Source organism: Physeter macrocephalus, chromosome 18 (genome assembly GCF_002837175.3).
Source record: "Physeter macrocephalus isolate SW-GA chromosome 18, ASM283717v5, whole genome shotgun sequence".
NCBI classification, from domain to species: domain Eukaryota; kingdom Metazoa; phylum Chordata; class Mammalia; order Artiodactyla; family Physeteridae; genus Physeter; species Physeter macrocephalus.
Genome location: NC_041231.1, coordinates 91183418 through 91198454, shown reverse-complemented (window position 1 = coordinate 91198454; position 15037 = coordinate 91183418). Strand labels below are relative to the sequence as shown.

The following is a 15037-nucleotide window of genomic DNA, read 5'->3' as shown; positions in this document are numbered from 1 at the left end:
TGGTGAATTTGGAGAGTTAAAATAGTTGAATTCGCCTGTGATGTGGAGGGTAAATCGGAGAATGGTGGCAGGTGAAACTGAAGAGGTAGGCAGAGACGAGGTCATGTGCGGTTTTGGAAACCATGGTTTAGGGATTTGAATTTCTCAGAGTGCAGTGAGGCAGCATTTGACAGTTTTGGAGCCTGGGTAACATGGTCAAGTTTGCGGTTTAGAAAGTCTCCCCGGATGCAGTGGGAAGGATGGTCTGCTGAAGGAGAGCCACTAGCAGAGGTCACACGTGGTGATCCTCTCTGTTTCAGGCTCTGGAGTGGGGATCTGGCGGAACAAAACGGCCTCTTCCCCGGCACAGCTAACCAAGACAGAGAGCGGAGTTTGCTGTCTTCTGTGATTGGGATCCAGATGCACAAGCCTTGTTCCAGTTCTTGTTAACATCTGTGAGTCTCATGTTAGGAAAACAGCTTGAAAACCATAATGTCTGCATAGACCTGGCATTCAGAGCACCTTTTCCCAGCTCGGTAACCAAGGGCCAACTTTGATTTCATTAAAATTGTATACTTTTCTCTTTGTCTCCAAGTTATGGGTCTAAAAAAAGCAAGCTGTTTCCTGAAAGTTGAGAATAACTTTCTCTATCTATAGCAAACAAAACCTTAAAATCCATAAAATACAAAATGTAGCTCAGGAGCTTTTCATCATGGACCGGGTTCACAAGAGCACTTTGCAAGGTAAAGCAAAGAAGCTTGATGAAAATGTGCTTCTGTCACATTTTCAGGCAGCTAAGGGGCGGGGGGTGGGGGGGTGGGTCCAGTTGGTCACCGTAGCCGAACTTTTTGACTAATGCAGCTGCTTTTTTTACGTAAAGAAAACACTTTTCTCTGGTATTTCTTTCTACATTTTTCTCATGAGCAACAACCTTGAGAGACTACTTCGTTAATTTTTCCCTCCCTTTCTCCCCCCAAAAAAGAGATGATAGATTATCCCAGGTTGCCGGTGGGGGGTGGGGGCAGGAGCCCCTGAGCACTTAGGTTCTTAGGGTCCCTGAAGAACTCTGGGCTTGCTGTGTGCCCCTTCACAGTCCCGCAGATGGCCTCACTGTTTCTATTACCGTGGTAGAAAGAGTGTGTGACTCCCCCGCCTGCCTTGCCATCTCGTTGCCATGGAAACTTCCATTCCACACACCTGATTCACACATCATGCTTGGCTGAGTCCAGACAGAGGTCACAGACTGGCATTTGCCCTTTGTTTCCCCTTCTTGTGTTTTCCAGACACTTAAAAATGGAGACAGAGAGATGGTGGGGTTGCAGGGGTGTGGTGTGTTATGTGAGAAAGCTTTGTTGTCAGGGGCAGGAGTTTGGGAGTTTCAGAAAATAATATCTGTGAAGGGAGGAGAGAACAAATGGAAAAGTCTGTGTAGTTTTAAGCTTCTCATGGAAAGAAAGGCCTTGATCCTAGGATGCGTCTGAAAGTGATTTTCTGGATTTCTGGTGAGAGAAGAAACAAGTAGAAAGGATTCAGGAAGCTTTTGCTTCTTTAGTGGGTTTTCTGTCCCATTTTCACCGGATTGTTCAGTCTGAGCTTCACGGTGTACACATTTGGATCGTGATCTGGGTTTAGGCAAACCATTAATGACAGCTGTGTATTAAGAATCAGGTCCTCTGATGACGCTGCTTATATACCATGGCTTAACTTTATATAAAGTGAAATGTTTTAGAAAGCACAAGTAACTTTGAGGAAATTATCGTTGGTGAAGTGTCAGTACACTTGCTGGAGTCTATTTTGTTTTCCCTCTGATTTTTCCCCCCTCTCTTAGAGCTCCTTAAATATATAATTTAGGATGAGGCTGTACGAGAGCAGATTATTAACCTTCTTCCACAGGTTGAGCCCTATTCTTTTGATTCCTGTTTGAGGCCGATCAGAGATTTTAAAAAAGACTTTCAAATTGACATGGTAACCAGCCCTCCTAAGATGTTAGGTTTCTGACCTTCTGTGCGGTGCAGTCATGTATCACTCGTGTCTTGGCGGTGGAGTTGGCTGGCCACTGCCTGCTCAGCTCTACCCTGCCTGACTTCTTTGTTTCTCTGATTTGTTAGTGTTCCTCCGATTTGGGTGGCCTTCGTTTATAAAGTGTGCCCTCACTGTCAGTAATCTGGGGCTCTAGTGTGGAGCAACTGACTTGAGTGGAAAATCTCTACTCCCTTGTGCTTGGACAGATTCTTTTGTTAATCTGAGTTTCCTCATCTGTGAAATGTTAATAATATAAGGTTGCTGTCAAAAATGTTATAACGTTTAAAGTACTTTGTGACATGTCTGCTACATAATATCTACTGTTATTACCTTGCTAGACCATCTCAGAAATATCATTTATAGCATCTGAAAGTATATTTTGCCATCAGTATTGCTAATATTTGTTGTTACTGACTTTGGCATAGGTGAGGATAGATGTGGGCTAAGAATATGAACTGTGGGTTAAAAGAAATAGGTTGTTCTTACCAAAAATAGAGTGTCACTCACTCTTTCTCTCATTTGTTTGTGTACACTTTTTCTGTTTTTTTGGGTCTCATTTGCAAGTTCAAGTGGCAAAATGAAAAGGATGTACATTAATTGGAAGACAAAATGGTGTCATAGAGACCATCTGGTTTAGAAGCAGCGATGCTCCGTCAACATTTCAAGTCTGTCAAGGGGAGATGTCTGAATTTCTATTCAGATGATGCAGGGGTCATTCTAATCTTCCTCTGGCTTCTCACCTTCTTACCTTTCCTCTTGTCACATTTTCTTATTTTTTTTTTAAATTGTGGTGAAACGTACTTAACATCAAATATATCATTTTAACCATTTTTGAAGTAAACAGTACAGTGGCATTAAGTACTTTCATGCTGTTGTACAACCATCACCACCAACCATCTCCAGAACTTTTTCATTTTCCCAAACTGAGACTCTTATCTATTAAACAGTAATTCCCTACCCCTTCCCCCCACCCCCCTGGCAGCCACCATTCTACTTTCTGTTTCTATGAATCTGACTACACTGGATGCTTCATATTTGTGGAATCATGCAGTATTTGCTCTTTTGTGGCTGGCATATTTCACTTAGCAAAATGTCTTCAGGGTTCATTCATGTAGTAGCCTATGTTAGAATTGCATTCCTTTTTAAGGCTGAATAATATTCCATTGTATGGATATACCACATTTTGTTTATCCATCTGTCACTGGACATTTGGTTTGTTTCCACCTCTTGACTATTGTGAATAATAGTGCTATAAACATGGGTGTATAAATATCTGAGCACGTTTTCTTCTTTTATTATAGTAAAAGATGGTGAGATGTTATACTGGATCAGGCTCTCCATTGTGGACTCTTCAGTAGCAGTTAAATTGATCATGCTATGCATTTTTTTTCTTTTTTCATCGTGGTTAAAGGAAAACATAAAATTTACCATCTTAACCATTTTTAAGTGTACTGTTAAGTATATTTACATTGTTATGTAACAACTGAACTTTTTCATCTTGCAAAACTGAAACTCGGTACCCATTGAACAACTCTGCAGTCTCCCCTCCCTCCAGGCATTCACCATTCTACTTTCTGTTTCCATGGGTTTGACTACTTTAGATAACTCATAAGTGGAATGATATAATATCTGTCCTTTTGGGACTGGCTTGTTTCACTTAACACTATCCTCTGGATTCTCTCACTTTGTAGCATATGGAAGGTCTTCCTTTTTTTAAGGTTGAGTAATTTTCCAGGGTATGTATACACCACATTTTGTTTATCCATTCGTCTGTTGAATGGACATTTGGGTTCTCCTCCACCTCTTGGCTTTGGAATTAATGGTGCAATGGCCATGGGTGTGCAAGTATCTAATTGAGACCCTGCTTTCATTTCTTTTGGCTATGTACCTGGAAGTGGAATTGCCGGATCAGATAGTAGTTTTAGTTTTAATTTCTGAGGCCCCTCCATGCTGTTCTCCATGGTGGCTGTGCCAGTTTACATTCCCACCAACAGTGCACAAGGGTTCCAGTTTCTTCCACACCCTCACCAACACTTTTTATTTTATTATTTTTTTTATAGTGGCCATCCTGATGGTGTGGGTGATATCTCACAGTGGTTTTGATTTGCAGTGAATTTTCTTAAAACACTCTAAAAGAGTATATTAAAAGCAAACAGTTGGACTGAGAGAACAGTTATGTGTAGGATGAAGAGAAGCTTGGAAAACTGTGGGGTTCCCAGATTGGTGGTTTTATTTTTGTCTGGCGATTTCTTACAGTGTGTGTGTGTGTTTGGTCTTTGGCTCTGCTGAGTCCCCACCATAGGACCGAGGGTTGTTTGGCCTTGGTGGTGTGGCCTGGCCGACAGTCTGTCGCCCTCTCATCCTTTCGGAGTCCTGAGTGATTAGTAAGCATTTTCTCCCAGCAAGTGACTCAGAATGAAATGTAGCTCCAGATACAAAAGTTATTTCAAAAAACAACTATGCCTCACTACTTTTTAACCATTTCTATTGACCTTTTCTATGTTGATTTTAAAATCCTGATACTGATCTCATGTCAACATTCTTTCATTCATTCAGCAGCATTAATGGTACATCCAGAGCCATGCTGGATGTGCTAGACATATAATGCAAATATATTTATATAAATATAAGTTTATAATATGACTTAAAATTTTCTAGTAGCCATGTTAAAAAAAGAAAAATGAGTGGAATTAATTTTAACAATAGTTTATTTAACCTGATACATCAAACTATTATTTCAGCATGCAATGAATATAAAAAAATTGAGATCTACTCTGTTTCTCATGCTAAGTGTTTATAATATGCTGTGCGTTCTAAATATGCAGCACTTCTCAATTTGGGTTGTGGCCACAGTTCCAGTGCTCAAGAGCCACATGTGTTCGGTGGCCACCTTATTAGACAGTGCAGACCTAGCATATTTCGTCAAGGACCTGAAGTCCAGAAGAGGTCAGCCCTCAGCTCTGCCTAGCGGGCAAGACACGTGAATAAAGCACTAATGATGGTGGTGCGATGTGCTCAGAGTGCCGCAGCAGAGGGGCTCCCTGCCCTGACTTGGGTTGTCCTGCCACCACTACACCTCATTCCTTTGAACTAGTCTCCATGGGGAGGGCGCTGAGCTGGAGTGCCCCGTCCATCAGACATTAACTTTTTGCCTCATGTGTTAAGAGAGCTGCTGGCAAGTTTACCTTTAATTACAGGCTCTGCTCTGGCCACGGGTCTGTGAGCTGGGGTTTCAGTACCACAGCCTCACTGCTCTCCGGGGCCTGCCTTTCATTCCCACACGTAGACTCGTCGCTCTCTTCCTTAGGGGAGACTGGCCCCTGGCCAGGCGGGTCCCCTCACTTCTTGGGGCTACAGACACCTAGGAGGAGGTTAAAACTATGGTGCTAGGAGAAGGGAAGGAAGAAAGCATTTTGATGTCTTTTCTGTGTCCAGACACCTCTCTGCTCCCCTCTGGGAAGCGACCCCGAGATCTCTGATTACTAATGGAAAGGTCGCTGTCGTCGGATGGGCTTCCTTGCATCCACCCTGACCGCCCTCCAGGCCCAAGCGTCTCAGGGACTTAGGGAGGTGCCTGGTGTGGGTGGCGGGGCTCCGGCAGCCAGGCAAGCCCGTGCGCCTCCCCAGCGCCCTGTGTGGGGACGGGCGTCGGAGATGTATGTACAGGCAGGAAATGCAGGGGAAGAGGAGGAGCTGTCTCCATTAGCCTCCCACCTCCTTTTGGCTTTCTGTTCTGCTGTTGCCTAAGGCCAAAAAAGAGGTGGCAGTCTGGCAAAGTGAAAGTATATCATTGTAATTCCCTACCCTTCCAACTCATCTCCTTCCTAAGGAAGCCAGGCTGGACTTTTTTTTTTTTTTTTTTTTTCCCCCTACCCAGGTCACTTAACACTCAGGGACATGAAATTCCTTTCCTACTGCTGATGTGGAAGAGGCTTGGAAATATGTTCCCTTCCAGGAGATCAGTGATATGGCAGAAGGACAGGGTCAGATGAGGCCAAGGGACGGGAGCCAGAGTCTTACCAAACTCTCAGGCAGCGTTGTGACTGCCGGGCATGCTTAGCTGGGGGAGCGGGGGAGGCCTCGGGGCTCCACATTGTCCGGATTCCTCCTTGATCCGTGGAGTCAGGGAGGGTAGAGAGGACTTTGGGGGGGGTGGGGAGACAGGAATGAGTCTGGCCCTTCCAAAGACTCCTCTGGTATATGTTGATGTGTTGAAAGATGGAACAATTAACGTTGCCAGCCTAGTCTGACTCTGCTTCTGACACCACCTAATCTCTTTTCATCATATTTTAAGAGAGATTTCTCTGGGAAGTCTATAATCCTTCCACCCTTAGGAATCAGACCCACGGTGTAAGGATCACAACCGTCTAAATAATTACCTAAATTAAAGAAGAGGCCAAAGTATAAATATTTCTTCTCCCAGGGAAAACAATCAAATAGATGACAGCAGAACAATTGCTCTTCTCATTAGGCTGTAGTCATAAGTCTCCTAAAACTCCAAGGTGGCTTTATAGTGTGCATTAGCAGATACTGTTTTCAATGATAAGAAGTATAAGAAGTGTTAAGGAGTTAACTCTAGGAAATGGAAACTGATTAGGAAAAGGGAAAAGGCCACACTATTTGAATCTCACACATGGCATATTTATTTTGTACTGGAACAAAAAAAGAGGGTCATTGTTATTACTGTGACCTATGATCATATGCATCTTGGAACCAAAAATATTTTGTATTTTTCTCAGTTCTACTAGATGGGTTGAGTGACAGTTTGAGTCCCTTCAGCCTGTCAGTAGACCAGCCCAGAAGCCAGCTGTGCTTATACCACAGGCTGTGGTCAGGTACTGGGATCCGTGGCCAGCGTGCGAGACTGTGGGCTCTGGGTTGGAATCCTGACTCCACTACTCATTAGCCCTGTGTGAGTTACTCAGCCTCTCTTAACCTCATTTTCTGTAAAAATCAGAATTACAAATTTACATTTATGGCGCTTAGTCATGGTAAGATGATCCATGTAAAGTACTTAGTCCAGAGTGCATGACAAATACTAAATTGTGAGCAAATATTAATTGCTATTATTAGTACTTTAGCAGAAAATGTGTAGTATAGTTGGTAATAAACAGCTGCCCTTGTTATTTTGTGCCAACAGCAAAGCAGTAAAATGGTTAACATTTGCTTGGTCTCCTTGAAGAATTCTTTAATTGTGTATAGTTTTTCTTTGCAGCATTGCAGGGTGTGTGTGTGTGTGTGTGTGTGTGTGTGTGTGTGTGTGTGTTTGGAAGGCCAGTAATTACCTCTTGCAGATGGAGCTGCCCAAAAACAGTCTTTCCCATGGTAACTGAAAAAAAAAAAATAGCAAAAAAAAAAAAAATAGAGGTTACAAAAGTGCCATCAGTGGACTAGGAGGAGTGTGGAGATGGGGAAAGTTTTTGTGGCTTTTGGTTTTCTTTTGGTTGAAGGTGTTGGGTGAAGATACAGAGGTCCTACTGAGTAACTGAACAGGATGCTGTTGCTTGCTTTGAAGTGCGTAAATTGGTCAAAAGTGCAAGTGGGAGAGGGGAAGTTGAGGTTTGATGAAGAAGGGTCATTATTAATGTTTCCATGTTTTTAGCAGTTTAAAAGTTGGGAGTTTAGGCAAGGTTGTTGGTTGTGGGGAAAACAGCCCAGAGACATTCAGACATGGGTGAAGTTCAGTCCTTTAGTCTTCATTTTAATCTGAAAGTAAGGAGCCAAGACTTCTGAATAACATAGCAAAGGGATCACTTTATAAGTCTAACAGTGAATGCTAATTATCACATGTTCACAATGCCACAAAATTTAGAAAGCTACACCATTCTTCTCAAATCCTAATTATTGGAAGATTGTTTTTTTGAGGGAGGAGAAAAAATATTGCTCTTTTGGATCCCCAACCCTACTTTCAAAAAGATTTTCATTAGTTTCCCCAAAGTCTAGGTGGAACCAAAATCATTAGCTTTCAATTAACAGGTAGTGTCTTTTCTCCAGCATCTATGAAGTGATCTTGTGTACATTCTTTTTGTATGCCTTGTATAAAGGTCATAGACGACGTCATTTATTTGATTGGAAGGCAGGATTGGCTTTTCCACTGGAGATTTGGCCCTCTTGATTCTAGAACAGAGATAGATGAAACTCTTAGCCTTCACCTCCCACCATCCTGCCCAAATGTACGTTATGCCCATTAAATATAATAAATTAGATTATTTTTCCTCCAAAGACCCAAGAGATAATATAAAGCCAGCTTTACATTATCAATAATAATATGGGGGCAGAAAGAACACAGAGAACTAACTGAAATCTATAAATTCTCTGAAAACCCAACCTTCAACAACCTCTCTACTGCTTAGCTCTTTAAATGTAAGCAAAGGATGGAAGAGGGTGAGAGAAGTTATCTTCTGTGAATGCCCATGGTTTTAGGGCCCTTGGAGTCAGGAACTCTGAATTAGAAACCAGCCTCTTCCAATTACCTAGTAAGCTCTGGGAAATTTGTGACTTCTCTGAGATTTCCTTTCCTCATTTGTCAAGTGGAGATGTTTACAGTGCTTGCTTTTTGTAGTGGTTCTATTAGACAAGATATGATCTATGTGACAGTTTGTAATCTGTTGGACACTCTTTATACCTCCCTTTTCTTTACTTGATAGAGGTGAGGAGGAGGCTCACACAACCAGTAACCTGAGTTAAATGGTTTGTATCATTCACCCTGAATTATCAAGGGTGGCCTGTAAACCAACAATCTTCATTGTGTAACCTCCATCAGCTGTAATTGCCCCAGGCCTAAGAGCTGCTATTGGTAAGGAAACAATCAATAGAAGCAATATCCATATCCTTCTTGTTCACTCTTCCCCATCCATGGTGGTCAACTGGGGATATTTACCTAGTTCTGCTGACCTGGGAGGCTAAATAAGGGAGCTTTTCTTTATCCTTTCTGGGAATCCTATATCACCCGTTTCGATCTTCATAAGTTATGGGAGCTGGGAATTTCTTTCTTCCCATTATTGGCCTCTTTTACATCAATAGCCTAGGGAACAAAATTCAGAACTCTGGGGAAAGAAATGGAACAATGGCTGTTTCCTTTAGCCTGAGAGCTCAGGACTTTTGCAACATCTCTGCTCCAAGTTTCTGGTCTACCTAGTTTTTACCTGGATCTTGGGTAAAGAAAGTGTATCTCGGCCTTCTGTCATTCTTGACTTATTCTAATCTAGCAGGCATAACTCTTTCCTAACAGTGTTGCCTCTTTTTGTGTACCTTCTCTTCATTGAAGAGTGGGCTGAACATCTTGTTTCTCTTTCAACTGCTCTTGGTTCAAACCAGTATGGAAGAGTCGGCTTTTCAGTGTCTGTGTTGTGGATGAGGTACTCGAGGCAGCTCCCTGCAGGCCCACACTGCCTTGAAACAGCCAGAGCTCTCCACTATCCTAGTGAGAGTCCTTGGTGTAGCCCCAAGCACATACTCTGTGATACCAGGACCCCTGGTAAATTCTGAATACCAGTTATCAACATCCAGCCATGAGAAAGGAGTGAATTGGTGGTCTGATTAAAAATGGTAGACATAGTATAAAAATTTATTCCAGTGACGTAATGAAAAGGAATAGGCAGGAGTCAAGATTGGAGATCTAGTCTTGGTTTTCCCACTAACTAGAATTGTACAGGTGATGGAGTAACTTTAACTTGACTTTTATGAACCTCATTTCCAAGTATGAAGTTATTTCATATTTGAATTTATGAAATAAGATTGTAGTCTGAATTATCATTAAGACTTCTCTCAGCATTATGATTGTTTTGAAGTCGAATACTTCCGATTATAGTTTAGTCGTTTTCTTAAAGATAACAATGTTTGTACTTTATATTATCTAAATAATATCGCATGTTATTCAAGATCAGCCATTTCTATTAACATGTTCAACATTCAAAGCACATTAGAGATAAAATTTAGTTTTCTACAAGTCTGACTAATCTGTCCCACCCAGTGGGGGGAGGGTGGTCAAGGGCAGTTATCTCATAAAAGCAAGCAAAGAAAGTGAGGTGAAGATGACTTGGTGTCATGCCTTTTATTGGGTCTTTGGAAAAGAGCCTATGTAACAACTAAAAAATCTGCCAAGCTGAGTTTAAGACTAGGTATGATTTTGCTTTTGGAATCACTCCTTAAAAATGGGATCCTCAGGTCATTCTGAAGACAGGAGAATTTTATCTGGCCTCTAAAGACTGAGTCTCAACCTTAGCCAGTGTTCAGATGCTTCTCTTTAACATAATCTTTTGATAGTTTATGGATTCTTTTCAGAAGAAATGTAGAAAAAAGACGTAGGTGCTTAGGAAAGCCAACAAGACTGTAGTTGGAAGGTGGATGTGTTCACGGAGAAAGCATTACATGAAAGCCTGTTCCTCAGAAAGATGTAGGAATAATGAGCCAGCCTGTCCTTGTTCTTGTTATAAAATATACGTATTGTAGGATTGTAGTTGGCTCCTGATGACCTGTTCATGAAGCAGTTTAAGGCGTAAGCTCTGCACTGGTATTGAACCAACTGAATCAAAGCTATTCATAACCTTGTGTACCTTTCCAACATAAACACTATCTCTTAAGTAAATCATTTTTATATTAGCTTATATATAACATGGTGTGGGAGCTTTTTCTTTGACTTTTTGTCTGATCTGAATTGCTAGCTAGGTATTCATATCTTCTGATGGTGCTGTTCTAGGTTATCTTTTTACATTCCAAGTTGGCATAAGCCAGAGTTATTTATTTTACCCTTGTCAAGGGATAGCACTTAGTGCTATGTCATAATCAGGGCTCACAGTCAGTGAGTACTTTTTAAAAGCTGTTTCAATTTTCTGTCTATGTGTACAAGTATTCCCTTTAAATGAATGCTTGTATTGAGGAAGCAGAAAGTGTTTTTTACTCATTTATCTCTCACCCTTACTTGTCATTATTGTCCTCCACCTGAAATTGTTTCTGTAGAGGATCTTATGGAGCTTGGTCGTCCATGAATATATTTTGTGTTGACTAAATCAAAGAGGGTAAGGAATGTGATACATTTTTTTTCCAAGAAGATTAAAATTATTAGTATGACTGTATTCCATTCTTCTTTGGTTCTTTAAAAAAAAAAACAGACTTTTTTAGAGCAGCTTCAGATTCACAACAAAATTGAGAGGAAGCTACAGAGATTTCTCATATACCCCTTGCCGCCCATACATACATGGCCTTACCCCATTATTAACGTCTCTCGTTAGAGTGGTACATTTGTTAAAATTGATGGACCTACATTGATACATCATTACCACCCGAAGTTCATAGTTTATATTAGGTTTCACTCTTGGTGTGGTACATTTATGCATGATGACATATATCCGTCATTATGGTATCATACAGAGTATTTTCACTGCCCTATAAAACCCCTATGCTCCACCTACTCCTCCCTTCCCCCCTTTCACTTCCTCCCAAACCCTAGCAACCACTAATCTCACTGTCTCCATAGTTTTGCCTTTTCCAGAATGTCAGAGTTGGAATCATACTGTATGTAGCCTTTTCAGATTGACTATTTCACTTAATACGATGCATTTAAGCTTCCTCCATGTCTTTTCCTGGCTTGATAGCTCATTTCTTTTTAATGCTAAATACTAGTCCATTGTATGAATGCACCACAGTTTCTTTGTCCATTCTCCTGCTGAAGGCATCTTGGTTGCTTCCATGCTTTGACAATTATGAATGAAGTTGCTCTAAATATTTTTGTGCAGCTCTTTGTGTGGACATAGGTTTTTAGCCCCTCTGAGTAAATATCAAGGAACATGATTGGTGAATGCTAAGAGAATGTTGGGTTTTCTAAGCAACTGCCAAATTGTCTTCCAAAGTGGCTCTACACTTTGCAATACCACCCGTAATGGTTGAGTTTCTGTTGCTCCACATTCTTGTCAGCATTTGTTATTATCAGTGTTTGGAATTTTGACCTAGAATGGCCAAATAATACCTACATTAGAATATAGATGGGACTTCCCTGGTGTCCATCCAGTGGTTAAGAATCTGCCTTCCACAGGGAATGTGGGTTCTTCGATCCCTGGTATAGATGGGACTTCCCTGGTGTCCATCCAGTGGTTAAGAATCTGCCTTCCAATGCAGGGAATGTGGGTTCGATCCCTGGTTGGGGAACTAAGTTCCCACATGCCTTGGGGCAACTAAGCCCATGTGCCGCAACTACAGAGCCCATGCACTCTGGAGCCCGTGCGCCACAGCTAGAGAAAAGCCCGTGCGCTGCCACTAAGACATGACGCAGTCAAAAATAAATAAATTAATTTAAAAAAAAGAATATAGATATGTGGTGATATCTCATTGTTACTTTAATTTGCATTTCTCTAACAACGTATGATGAGGATAATCTGATCGCATGCTTATTTGCCATTTGTGTATCTTCTTTGCTGAGGTGTCTGTTAAGGACTTTGGCTCATTTTTTAATTGGGTTGTTTTCTTTTTGTTGAATTTTAAAAATTCTTTCTGTATTTTGGATATACAAAGTCCTTTATGAGATACATCTTTTGCAAATATTTTCTCCCATTCTGTGGCTTTTCTTCTCATTCTCTTGACAGTGTCTTTTGCAGAGCAGAAATTTTTAATTATAATGAAGTCCAGCTTGTCAGTTATTTTTCATGGATTAAGCCTTTGGTGTTGTGTCTAAAAAAATCACTGCCAAAGCAAGTTCATGTAGATTTTCTCCTATGTCATTATTTTCTAGGAGTTGTATAGTTTAGTGTTTTGCATTTACGTCATTAAGCCTTTGGTGTTGTGTCTAAAAAAATCACTGCCAAAGCAAGTTCATGTAGATTTTCTCCTATGTCATTTTCTAGGAGTTGTATAGTTTAGTGTTTTGCATTTACGTCTGTGATTCATTTTGAGATTATTTTTGTGAAGGGTGTAGGTCTGTGTCTAGATTCTTTTTTTTTTTTTTTTTAATGTCATGTCCAGGTGTTCCAGCACCATTTATGGAAAAGGCTATCCTTGCTCTGCTGTATTACCTTGTCTCTTTGTCAAAGGTCAGTTGACTCTCTCCTTGTGTGTTTATTTCTGGGCTCTCTATTCTGTTCCGTTGATCTGTTTGCCTGTTCTTTTGCCAATACCGTGCTGTCTTGATTACTGTAGCTTTATAATAAGTGTTGAAGTTGGGTAGTGTTAGTCCTCCAACTTTGTCTTTCTCCTTCAATATTACTGGCTATTCTCGGTTATTTCATTTCTTCTTATGCATTTAGTGGATTCCATGAAAGCTGACCTTGGATTTTCACAATATAGAAAAGTGTTCTTTGGAGGGAGGGTCTGGATGTAAGAGATAATGATGATAAATATGATATATCCTAGAAACTTTGGAAGGTTGAAAAAAGTTATTTGTTTCCCAGACTTTTATTGAATGATGTAATCAAAGAGATGAGCATCTGGCTGGAAAGCATTGTTACAGGGAGAATGGTTTCAGTTGTTTTCAAAAAACATTTTATCTGTCTATAACAGTTTCAGTGGCTCCTTACACCTACTGAATAAAAGACATTCAGTGGCCACCACTAGTTGACTCCAATCTGCCTTTCCAGTAGTGGCCTCCACAGCTCTCCATTGTGAATGTATATTCTTGGAGGAAGCATGATTTGATGGGGAGGGGAAATTGGTGGATTTAGAAAACTCTGTGCTCAAATCATCCTGCTGCAGTTAGTAGCTGTGTGAACTTCATTAAATTACATCACCCCTCTGAATCTTAGTCTCCTAAAACCTAAGAAAAAAAAAATATAGACTTCTGCTTTCATCTGTGATACCATGTAAGTAAGTATGATGTAGGGTCAGAAATTTAGATCTATTTCTTGAACTACTTTTTCTGGCTAATTTGTATCTGGAGTGTATGAACATAGGATACTTGGAATTTGGGAAATACACCCTTTCCTTGTCATCTGTTGAGTTGGCAGGTTCTTCTTTTCCTTTTTTCTGATATCAGAACAGTTTGGCCACAAACAAAGATAATTTAAATAATAGATTTGGGGCACAAATAAGCTATTTAAAAGTTAATAACGAAGGCTATACACAAATCGTTTTGAAGCGTATGTCCAATCTTCAATTTTTTATATGTTGCTCAGTTATGAGAAGGAGAGAGAACATAAAAGCTGATTTTTATTGGATTACTTATATGCTCAGTATCTTAATTTTTTAAAATCTTATCTAATCCTGCAGAAGTATCTAGAAGGACATACAATTCACTGTTGTCAGATACTGCTCACCATCTGTTTTCAAAGTGAAAAATAAGCATCATATTGTACCTTTATTTCCCTTTGTCTGCTTAGTCCAAAATCGGGAAAGAGGTCACTGTTTATTCTGTTGACAACTAACTTGATATTAACAATTCACATTCTATGGTCTGCTTTCTTTAAATAGTTTTATGGTAACTATTCACCTTTTTTTTTTTGGCCCTCTCACATACTTACTGCAACAGATATTCTTAGCTCAAGGAAATAGGGAACTCATTCATCAGGAATGTTTGATTGGGTTTTTTTCAGGAACAAAAAACTGATTTTGCTTTTTTTAGTATTTTTTTCCCTCTTTCAGACCTGATCCAATGCGGAAGGGAGAGAGAAAAACAAGAGTCTTGGAAAGCTGATGTGAATCACAGCAAGTTCACAGACTTAGATAGAAAATGGGAGGAATGAAAATGTAATGACTGCATGGCTCATCTGTATGTTAGATGCTCTTATATATGTAATTTAGGTTTTATCAAAAGCATTAGCTATCGTGAAGATGATGGGGACACTGAGGAATCTCATTGGACAAATAAGGAAGCAGGCTCAGAGAGGCAAGTAACCTGGCTCAAAACATATTGCTAGTAAGCATCGTAGGGTTTTCCTTGTTCACTCTGTTGTATGTAGCTCAGAAAGGTGTTTTTTTGTGGAATCATATGGATTGTAGTAAAACCACTACTATAATTGTATTTCCTTTCAAAACTTTCAACGGTGGGCTTCCCTGGTGGCACAGTGGTTGGGAGTCCGCCTGCCGATGCGGGGGACGCGGGTTCGTGCCCCGG

The 15037-nt window shown here is 40.5% G+C and overlaps 1 long non-coding RNA gene across 1 annotated transcript in view; it reads left to right on the top strand.

Moving 5' to 3' along the window:
* Positions 1–339: 339 nt before the first annotated feature.
* LOC129391353 (uncharacterized) overlaps positions 340–15037 on the top strand; it is a 46383-nt gene continuing 31685 nt past the window's right edge. The window contains exon 1 of the long non-coding RNA XR_008615767.1: positions 340–434. This is a non-coding gene — a long non-coding RNA (uncharacterized lncRNA). The remainder of the gene's footprint in view (positions 435–15037) is intronic.